This window comes from Tenrec ecaudatus, chromosome 14 (genome assembly GCF_050624435.1).
Source record: "Tenrec ecaudatus isolate mTenEca1 chromosome 14, mTenEca1.hap1, whole genome shotgun sequence".
NCBI lineage: Eukaryota > Metazoa > Chordata > Mammalia > Afrosoricida > Tenrecidae > Tenrec > Tenrec ecaudatus.
This window is the reverse complement of record NC_134543.1, coordinates 26,643,620-26,653,503: the sequence shown is the minus strand read 5'-3', so window position 1 is coordinate 26,653,503 and position 9,884 is coordinate 26,643,620.

Here is a 9,884-nt window from a genome sequence, read left to right as displayed (position 1 = left end):
GCCAGGCTCTAAGGACAGCATTTCAGCCATCCAATCCTGTGTCATGTAAGCCCTAGAGCCTGTGATTCTTCAGGAAAAGTCTGATTGGTAGCACTGCCAGGGAGTGAACTATCCCCCACATATGTTTTGAGGTCCTAACCTCGGCACCTCTGGATATGACCCTTTTTGGAAGTAGATTTGTCTTTTGTCATGTGAATGAAGTCATATCAGAGTAGCTGAAAACACATTGACATCCAGTTGATTCTACGCTATCCTGTAGAGTAACTCAGAGCATGCGTGGTCCGTTCAGTATTCTTCATAGTGGGCCTGCAGGGCAGGGTAGAATGCCCCTGGGGCTCCTGGGTCCGTAAATCTTTGTAGAAAGCCTCATTTTTCGCCCATGGTACAGCTAGTGGTTCCAAACTACTGGCCTTGTGGCTAGCAGCCCAACACATAACCCACTATGCCACCAGGGCACCGCTCAGAATAGGGTGGGCCCTGAGCTTAAGCACTTCTGGGTTCCAACAATAGAATAGACACTGAGATGGCTAGGGGAGGGGAAGAGCAGGTGCCACATGTCTTCTGCAGGTCTCAGAGCTCGAGACCCTGGGGTTACCAACCGGGAGGAATCACAGAGCCGAGACCCTGGTTGGGACTCGCAGCCACCGGATTCTAAGGGGCCTCACCTAGGGTGTTCATGCTACAGCTGCGGGAAAGAAAAAGTAAAAATGAATCACCTTCCTATTTATTCTCCAAGAGACATGACAAAACCTTGGCTAATAAAAAATGATTAAAAACCATGTAGCACCTCCCAGGGTCAAAATGTTGGTGGAAATGGATGGAAAAGATAAAGAAAATTTTCCCATGAATGTTTTGATGTGTGTGTGTGTGTGTGTGTGTGTGTGTGTGTGTGTGTGTGTAAAACCTCTTATAAAACTGGGTTGGGCAACTCAATAAAAAATAATTTTCCCGGGGCTGCCCTCACTCCCAACTATGTAGACACCCCCACCCCCAAGCCCCGGCCAGGAAGAATGAACTCCAGAGGACAGTACTGAAGCTACAGCTTGGGGAGAGGGCCACGTCTGGTTAGAGCACACAGGAGAAATGAAGAGGGATGGAGAGGGAGGGGAATACATCCTGGCCCACCAAGCCCAGAGGACAATATTGCTGCTCAGTGCAGACAATGCCCAGAGAGGACCATAGGGCTGTCCCCAGCAGGAGACACACCGTCCCTCACTGAACCATAGCGCAATGGGGGACAACACTGCAGACTGTGGGAACTGTGCCCAATCTGACCCCATCACACTGGGCGAAACACTGTGGGCACGCAACAGAGCAGCAAGGGGAGTAAAGTGATGAAATTCCCTGGGGAATACAAAAAAATAGACTTTGGAGACAGAGTGTGGCACCCCATCAGACTCAACTGGAAAACACTTGTAAAGGCCAACAAACAGACCTTGAACTATTTATAGGCATTTCCATTTTTGTCAGTGGCTTTCTTATTTTGGGTTATTGTTTTGTTGGTTTTGACTTCCTTTGTTTGGTTTTGCTTGGTTTTTGCATTTATTAATATCTCTGCATGCCTATCTAGATAAGATAGGTGGGATAAACAATTCAGAGACGATAAGAACAGGACCGATGGTTCCCAGGGGGATACGAGATAAGGGGAGGGGGGAGAAAGGAAGGGGGTGAACCAACCCAGGGACAAGGGAACAACAAGTGAATTAAAATCAATTGGGAGAAGGGTGTAAGAGGCCTAGTGGGGCTTAATCAAGGACAATGTAGCAGCGAGGAATTACTAAACCCAAATGAAGCCTGAACATGATGGGACAAGAGGAAAGTAAAAGGAAATAGAGGAAAGAACCAGGAGACAAAGGACATTTATAGAGGTCTAAATATAGGCATGTACACATGCAAATATATTTATATATAATGAGAAGGGAATAGATCTATGTACTTCTATCTATACGTTAAGAATCAAGGTTGAAGATGGACATTGGGCCTCAACTCAAGTACTCCCTTAACACAAGAATACTTTGTTTTAATAATCCAATATTCTGTGATGCTCACCTTCCCGACATGATCGCTGAAGACAAAATGGTTGCATAAGCAAATGTGGGAGAAAGCTGATGGTGCCCAGTTATCAAAAGAGATCGCATCAGGGTCTTAAAGGCTTGAAGATAAACAAGCGGCCATCTAGCTGAGAAGCAATAAAGCCCACATGGAAGAAACAAACCAGCCCGTGTGATCATGAGGTGTCAAAGGGATCAGGTATCAGGCATCTAAGGCTAAGGACAAAATCATACCCAATGTCAATGTGTGTGTGTGTATGTGTGTGTGTGTGTGTGTGTGTGTGTGTGTGTGTGTAGTGGAGACCCAAAACCCATCTGTAGACCATTGAACATCTCACAGAAGGGTCACAAGGAAGAGACGAGCCTGTCAGTGTGCAGTATAGCACTGATGAAACACACAACTTTCCTCTAGTTCTTTTTTTTTTTTTTAGAGATCTGTAATTTATTTATTTAATTTATGTCATTCTTTTTTTCCTCTTTTTTTTAAAACAATTTATTAGGGGCTCATACAACTCTTATCACAGTTCATACATATACATACATCAGTTGTATAAAGCACATCTGTGCAGTCTTTGCCCTAATCATTTTTTTTCTCCTCTTTTCTTTTTTTTACATTTTATTAGGGACTCATACAACTCTTATCACAATCCACACATATACATACATCAATTGTACAAAGCACATCCGCACATTCCCTGCCCCAATCATTCTCAAAGCATTTGCTCTCCACTTAAGCCCTTTGCATCAGGTCCTCTTTTTTTTTTTTTTTTTTAACCAGGGATGTACATGGTAGACAATGGTGGAGGAGGTGGGGAAAGGAAAACAAAACGATGAATACAAGGAAGAAAAGGGAAGTGGGGGCATGGTGCACTAATCCACCCAAGGGGAGGGTATTGTTTATATCTCCACAGGGAAAGTGGGACCAGACTTCAACCCAGTGCTGCAAGGTGTGAATGCAATATCCCGGCGTGGAGTAGGGAACCAGTGGAGAGGTCTGGGAGGCTGGCCCCAGCACCATAAATTAAGTGGATTCCTGCCCCTCCCCCGAAAAGAATTTGTTCCAAAGGATGACATTGACTCTGCAGCTCCGGGAGATGAACATATCTGATCAGAGCACACGGGAGCAGATGAAGGGGCAGGAGGAGAGAGTGGAGCACAGCCTGGCCCACCAGGTCGTGAGGATGATGTTCCTGAGTAGAGCAGCCAGTCCACAGAGAGAACAACATGGCTTGCCCCACTATGAGAAATGATGCCAATCAGTGACTAAGGGCAATACAGGGGACTGCACCGGAGACACAGTGTGGGAATTGCACCTGACCTGATCCCACCACACCGAGGCAAAGCACTGGGGGAGTGCAGCAGAACAGCAAGGGAATGGAGTGGCAAGGTCCCCAGGGAATGCTGAAAGTGGACTTTGGGGCCAGGGCGTGGTGCCCCAACAGACTGGACTGGAAAACGCTCCTAAGGGCCAGCAAACAATCCCTGAACTAACTACAAGCTTTTCTCTTGTGAACTGTTTTGTTCTGTTCTTTGTCAGTGGTTTGTTTTTGTTGTTTTGTTGTCTGGTTGTATACTGTTGCTTTGTTTTCCTCTGTCTTGTTTTCGTGCATGTTAGTGACTCCACAGGTCTGTCTGAATAGGACAGGCTGGATGAACTATCTGGAGGAAAAACAACGGGACCGACAGTTCCGGGGGGACTTGGGGTGGGGGGGTAGGGGCGGTAAGGAAGTGGTGTTAACAAACCCAGGGACAAGGGAAAAACATGGGACCCCAAATGGTAGAGAAGGGGGAGTGGCAGTCCTTTAGTTCTTTAATGCTTCCTTCCCCCACTATCATGACCTCAATTCTGCCTTACAAATCAGATTAGACCAGAACATGTACACTGCTGCAGGTAAGAGCCTGCGACACAGGGAATCCAGGATAGAAAACCCCCTTAGGGCCAACAATGAGAATAGAAATACCAGGAGGAGAAGGAGAAGGTGGGGGGAGAAAGGGGGACTAGACCACAAGGATCACCCTATAACCCTTTCCCAGAACAACAGAAAAGTGGGTGAAGGGCGAAGAGGATGATGTAAAATATGAAAATAATAATCTATAACTTATCAAGGGTTCATGAGGGAGAGTGGGTGGGGGAGGGAGGGGGAAATGAGCTGATATCAAGGGCTCAAACAGAAAGAAAATGCTTTAAAAATGATGATGGCAACATATGTACAAATGTGCTTGACACAATGGATGAATGTATGGATTGTGATAAGATGTAAGAGCCCCCAATAAAAATATTTCATTAAAAACAAAAATAATTTCCCCTGGATGTTGTGATGCTTGTGTTAGTTTCAGTTTTTTAAAAGTTATAATGTGCTGGGATATTTTTCTCATTCGACAGATGTTGTAAAATGGTATTTTTTGACTTAAAGAAGCTCTCTGCAATGACATATGATTTTGATTGAGGATGTCAGAGTCAAAAGGCAGGAGGTGGGACCCTCGTGGCCCTGGGGAGCCCCTTGGCAATGCTGGATGGCCCACCTCCAGTCGACTTCCATTTCCAGGACAAATAAACACCTTGTTTAAGTGTCTGTGATTTGGGCTCTCTGTTATGGGAAACTGAGTGAGATCCTAACTGAACTACAAATCTGCCCTTCTACTCAGCTCCTCCACTTCTAGGAATTTGTCCTACAGACATCCCGGCAAGTCTGCCAAATGGTGCATGGTTAAGGCCATTCATTGTAGCAAAAGATGGGAAGCAATCTACATGCCTATCATGGGGGCCTGGCTAAATAAAGTATGTGCATCCATACAGTGAAGTGCATTTTATAGTAGGAGGAAGCCTGTTTAATTGATGTGAAAGGAGTGTGTGAACTATAATATATATGTGTGTACATATATAAAGTTTATTGTGCCAATCTGGCCAATAAACATATCTGAGGTTAATTGAATGGCAGAGAGATAAATGGTTCAGTGAGCCTTGTCTTTTGAGTTTTCAGGTCTTTTACTATGTGATGGTCGGACCAGGGTACAGCTGCCTTAGCCAGGTCCCTGCTTTAGCTGTCAAGGCTCCCTTCCTGCAAGACATCCCCAACGAGAAGCCACAAGGACCTACCCCGATGCAGCCCTGGGTGCAGGAGCAGCCGTGTGGAGACCCCTGCCAGCGCTGAGATGCTTACACGCTCACTGACTCGGCTTTCCTCCTGCAGTCAGTGTCATAGTGTGTGTTTTGTGAGATGGGGGAGGACTTTGTGGATTGGTGTTGGACATATGGGTTAATGTTGGACTTGTGGGTTTGTATAGCACTGAGTTGAGATGTTTTCTTGATGTGCACTTAACCTTTATATAAAACTCTCTCTTATACATGAGTTTCTGTGGATTTGTTTCTCTAAAGCACCCAGACTATTACAGGTGCTATCGAGTCAGTTCTGACCCCTGGCAACCCTCTGGGCACTGAACAAAATGCACAGTCCTGTGCCAGCCTCACAATGGTCCCTGAGCCTGTGCCTACTGCTGCAGCGACTGTGTCAGTCCATCGCATTGAGGGCCTTCCTCTTTTTCGCTGTTCCTCCACTTTACCAAGTGTGATGCTCTTCTTCAGGGACTGGTCTCTCCTGACAATATGTCCAAATTCTGTAAGAGGAAGTCTTGCCTTCTTTCCTTCTAAGGAGCACTCTGCATTTCATCCAAGCCAGATCAGCTTGTCCTTTTAGCAGTCCATGGCACTTCCATATTCTTCTCTCACACGACCGTTCACATCAGCCATGCTTCCTTATTCAGTGTCCACCTTTCACAGGCATAGGAGGACACTGGAAATACCATGGCTTGGGTATTGGGCCAGGCGAACGTTAGCCCTTGTTCGAAGCGACAAGCTTGCTCGTCAGCCCTCTAAAGGGCTCCTGTGCAGCAGATGGACCCAGTGCAGCGCGTCTTGTGCTCTCTTGGCTGCTGCTTCCATGAGCGTTGATGGGGGAGCCACGCAATCTGAATTCCTTGACAGCCGCAACCCTTTCTCCACTGACCACGATGTCCCGGTGGTGAGGAGTGTGGTCTTCCTGACATCGAGTTGAACTCCGTAGGGAAGGCTGCGGTCCTGGATCTTCATCAGCAAGTGCTTCAAGTCCTCCTCACTTTCAGCAGGCAAGGTTGTGTCATCTGCATGTCACAGGTTGTGAATAAGCCCGCCTCCCATTCTGATGCCACGTCCTTCATGTAAGCCAGCGCCTTTAATTATTTGCTCAGCATACTGATCGAACACGTATGGGGAGAGGGTAGAGCCTGACATACGCTTTCCCTGTTTTGTTTGCACAACTGCCTCTTGATCAATGAAAAGAGAATGTATTACCTCTGTGGAATCTCACTAAAAAATTTCCAGGGAGGAAACAGAGGTGTCCGGCTATGAGAAAGAATAGCATCTGGGGTCTTAAAGGCGGATCTTCAAATAAGCAGACATGGAAGCGAGGCATCAAGTCCACATGGAAGAAACACACCAGCCTGTGTGATCCAAGGAATGTAAATAATAAAATCTAAATCCACAGGAGGGAATGGTATCAGAACTTTAATTGTGAACACCTGGTTTGCTGCAGGTTATAGACAACACTGGAAGCCCAAAATTCATTTGCAGGGCCCACACATGGACTAAGCCTCCTGGGAATCCCCTCTGACCACTGTTGGGGGATGGCATAGCCTCGGTGTCAGACAGAGGGTACTGTAGAGTCGATTACGGCAGACGGAGTTATGCTAAACTGTAATACCTTACTATTTGATCTCCCTTTGAACCACTCTGAAGTTGTTTTAGTTTAAAAAATAAAGGACGGGGGAGGGGAGGGGAATACATGTGGATTGAGCCTCTGGTGACGCCCTGTGACCACAGCCCCGGGATGTGATGAGCCCTGCTCTCATGTGGCCGGAGTCCACTGGGAAGTGCGTGGTTGCAGGTGCAGTTGGGTTAAAATTTAGCACCTGTGTCCTTTGAGCTCCCTTTTGACCCATTTTAAATGTGTTCTAGTTTTTAATGTTTTCTGCTTTCTTTTCAATTGAGGTGTTTCTATGTTTTACTTGGTTATTGTTGTTTTTAATGTTTTCCTGTATATGCAATCCAGGATAGGTAAATTTACAGACAGTAAGTGGATTAGTGGTTCCTTCGTGGTACGGCAGGGGAGATTGGGGGGAAGGGGGAGCTAGTAATAATGGATACAAGAAGGAAGAAAATGGTCCAAAATTGATTGTGGTGATGATTGTACAACTCTTTTAAATATGATTAAACTACTGAATTGTATGATTCATGAATTATATGCCAATAAAACTATTAAAAATAAATAATACAACTTTATATAAATGGAAAAAAAAGTCCCCATGACTTTCTGAGCTGACCCATCTGTCTCTAATTTAACTGGCCCAACATATTCCCTCAGAACCCCTTTTGACTGAGCCTTTCATGGGAAGGTGCCCTAAGCAGACTAAGGAAGTCTTACTTTGGAGAGGACTTGCCTGTGGCCATCCACTGAGAATGGAGACAAGGTTAATTCTATTTTGCTTGTAGTGAGCCCATGCATGCATGAGCTCAACCATAGTGGAAATAGTTTTTGACTCACCATTTGTGTGTGTGTGTGTGTGTATACACATTAGGGGGTTTCAAACAGTTCATAGAAAAATTCCACTATATATATTCCAAATATATATATATATATTTCCCACATAACATCATTGTATCATTAGAACTGACACCATGGCAGTGAGACATGAGTATGTACACAAAACAATCCCAAAGGACCCATAAGAATTAGGATAGGGCAAGATATGACAAAATAACAATCTGTGGATTAAGGGGGAGCGGGGAGGGAAGGGAAAAAAAAAAAGGACCTGATGCGGAGGGCTTAAGTGGAGAGCAGCGGCTTTGAGAGTGATTAGGGCAAAGAATGTACGGACGTGCTTTATACAATTGATGTATGTATATGTGTGGATTGTGATAAGAGTTGTATGAGCCCCTAATAAAATGTTTAAAAAAAAAAGGAAAAAAAAAAGGAATTAGGAACATTAGTAGCCTCCAGGGACAATCAAGTGCCCAAGGGCATGGATGGCAGGGAGATTTTATATTTCATTTTTTAAGAACAATCCTCTGACCGTTGGACCTATTATAAAATCAACTAAAAATGAGAAAGCATCTTTATATTTAAAATAATACAATATGATAAAATAACTACAGAAGGTCATGGGGACTTTTCATTTTTTTTAATTAAAAAAATTCAGATAAAAAATAATGAAAAGCCCTTTGAGTTACTCCTAAATGGAGACGACATTTCCTGGCTTGCTCAGGACAACTGCAGTTTATGCCTCTTGCCCCGGTGTAATTATCAGAAGCATATCACTTTCACTAGTGTCGGTGTGGATGATAAACCATATGATCAATTTATCCATGGAAGTACATCACAGCCTAGAAGAGCAAGTGCAGTGCAGCCGGTGGTCAAACAGGTTGATCAACAGACGAAGAAGTTGACATGAGTTTAGGGGTTGTGCCTACAGACAGATGTGTGTTTTTATTTATTTTATTAGTTAAGAAATGAACAGTTTCACTGACATATAATTCACATACCATAAAATTCAATGGCTTAAATATACTAACGAATTATATAGCTTTCCCCATAATTAATTTCAGAACATTTTCTTCCTTATTAGCTCCTCATATCTCCCAACTCCCCCTGCCATAACCCTAAGGAACGATTGATTTTGATATATAGAATTTATAGAATTACTTATCCTGGATTTCATGGAAAGACATCTTAAAAAATAAAGACAAACTCCAACAGCTACAACAAAACTAACAAATAATAATATTAATAATAATCCCACAGAAAACCTTCCAAAAGAGACAAAAATAATAATAGAACAAATTTCAACTAGGTCAAAATGGAAAACACAGGTTTAAATTTTAACCACATTGCATGAATCTCCTTTCCAGTGCACCCTGGTGGTGTGGTGGTGACTTACTGGGCTGCTCCTGGCAAGGTCAGCAGTTGGAGAGAGACCCTAGCTGCCGTGGGAGAAAGGCCAGGCTTTCTACTCGCGTAAAGAGCCATCGCACTGGGAATTCCCCGCGGCAGGTCTAGCTCATTGTGTAGGGCTGCCGCGGGACAGCATCACATCGGTGACAGTGTGTTTGGCCTGTTCAATGATAAGATGTTCACCCGGTCAGTGGTCAGAGGGATTCACTGGAGGCTTGCTCCGTGTGGGGCTCTGCAAATGGATGTTGAGTTTCACTGTCATCCCTCACCTTCTGCAAGCGAGTGCTCAGAATCCTCTGGTCGTGGGTTTTTATTACTTACAATCCTTGGATCACTCAAGCTGCTGTTATTCTTCCAGGCAGACGTACTCAGATGACTGTTTGTTTATGACAAGCTTTTAAGACCCAGATGCCATTCTTTCTGATATCCAGGCACCATTTGATTTCTTCACACCTTTCTATAACGCCCTTAAGATGTCTGTTTTCAATAACAAATGAAGGCCACTGAGGTGGGCAAGAAGACTTAGAGAGGCTCACTGGAACAGAAACAAAGGAAGGTCCACACATTTCTCTTTCCCCATCTCGTGCCAAAGCTGGGGCATTGCCTATAGGGAGTCATACTGGATGAGCACGTGTGTTATTTGGAGATTGGCTTTCTCTTTTTGGCTGTATCATTGCATGCACAAACATTCCATGGACATGTCTCACGACTCAACTCTCTAGCATTTACCATGTTGAATTTTTATTCACTTCCAGCCTCAAAGTGAATCTTCGAGGGAAGGGGCCGTGCCTGATTTCTGCGTGTCCTGGCACACAGCCAAACTGTTTCAGTGAATGAATGAATGTTGTGG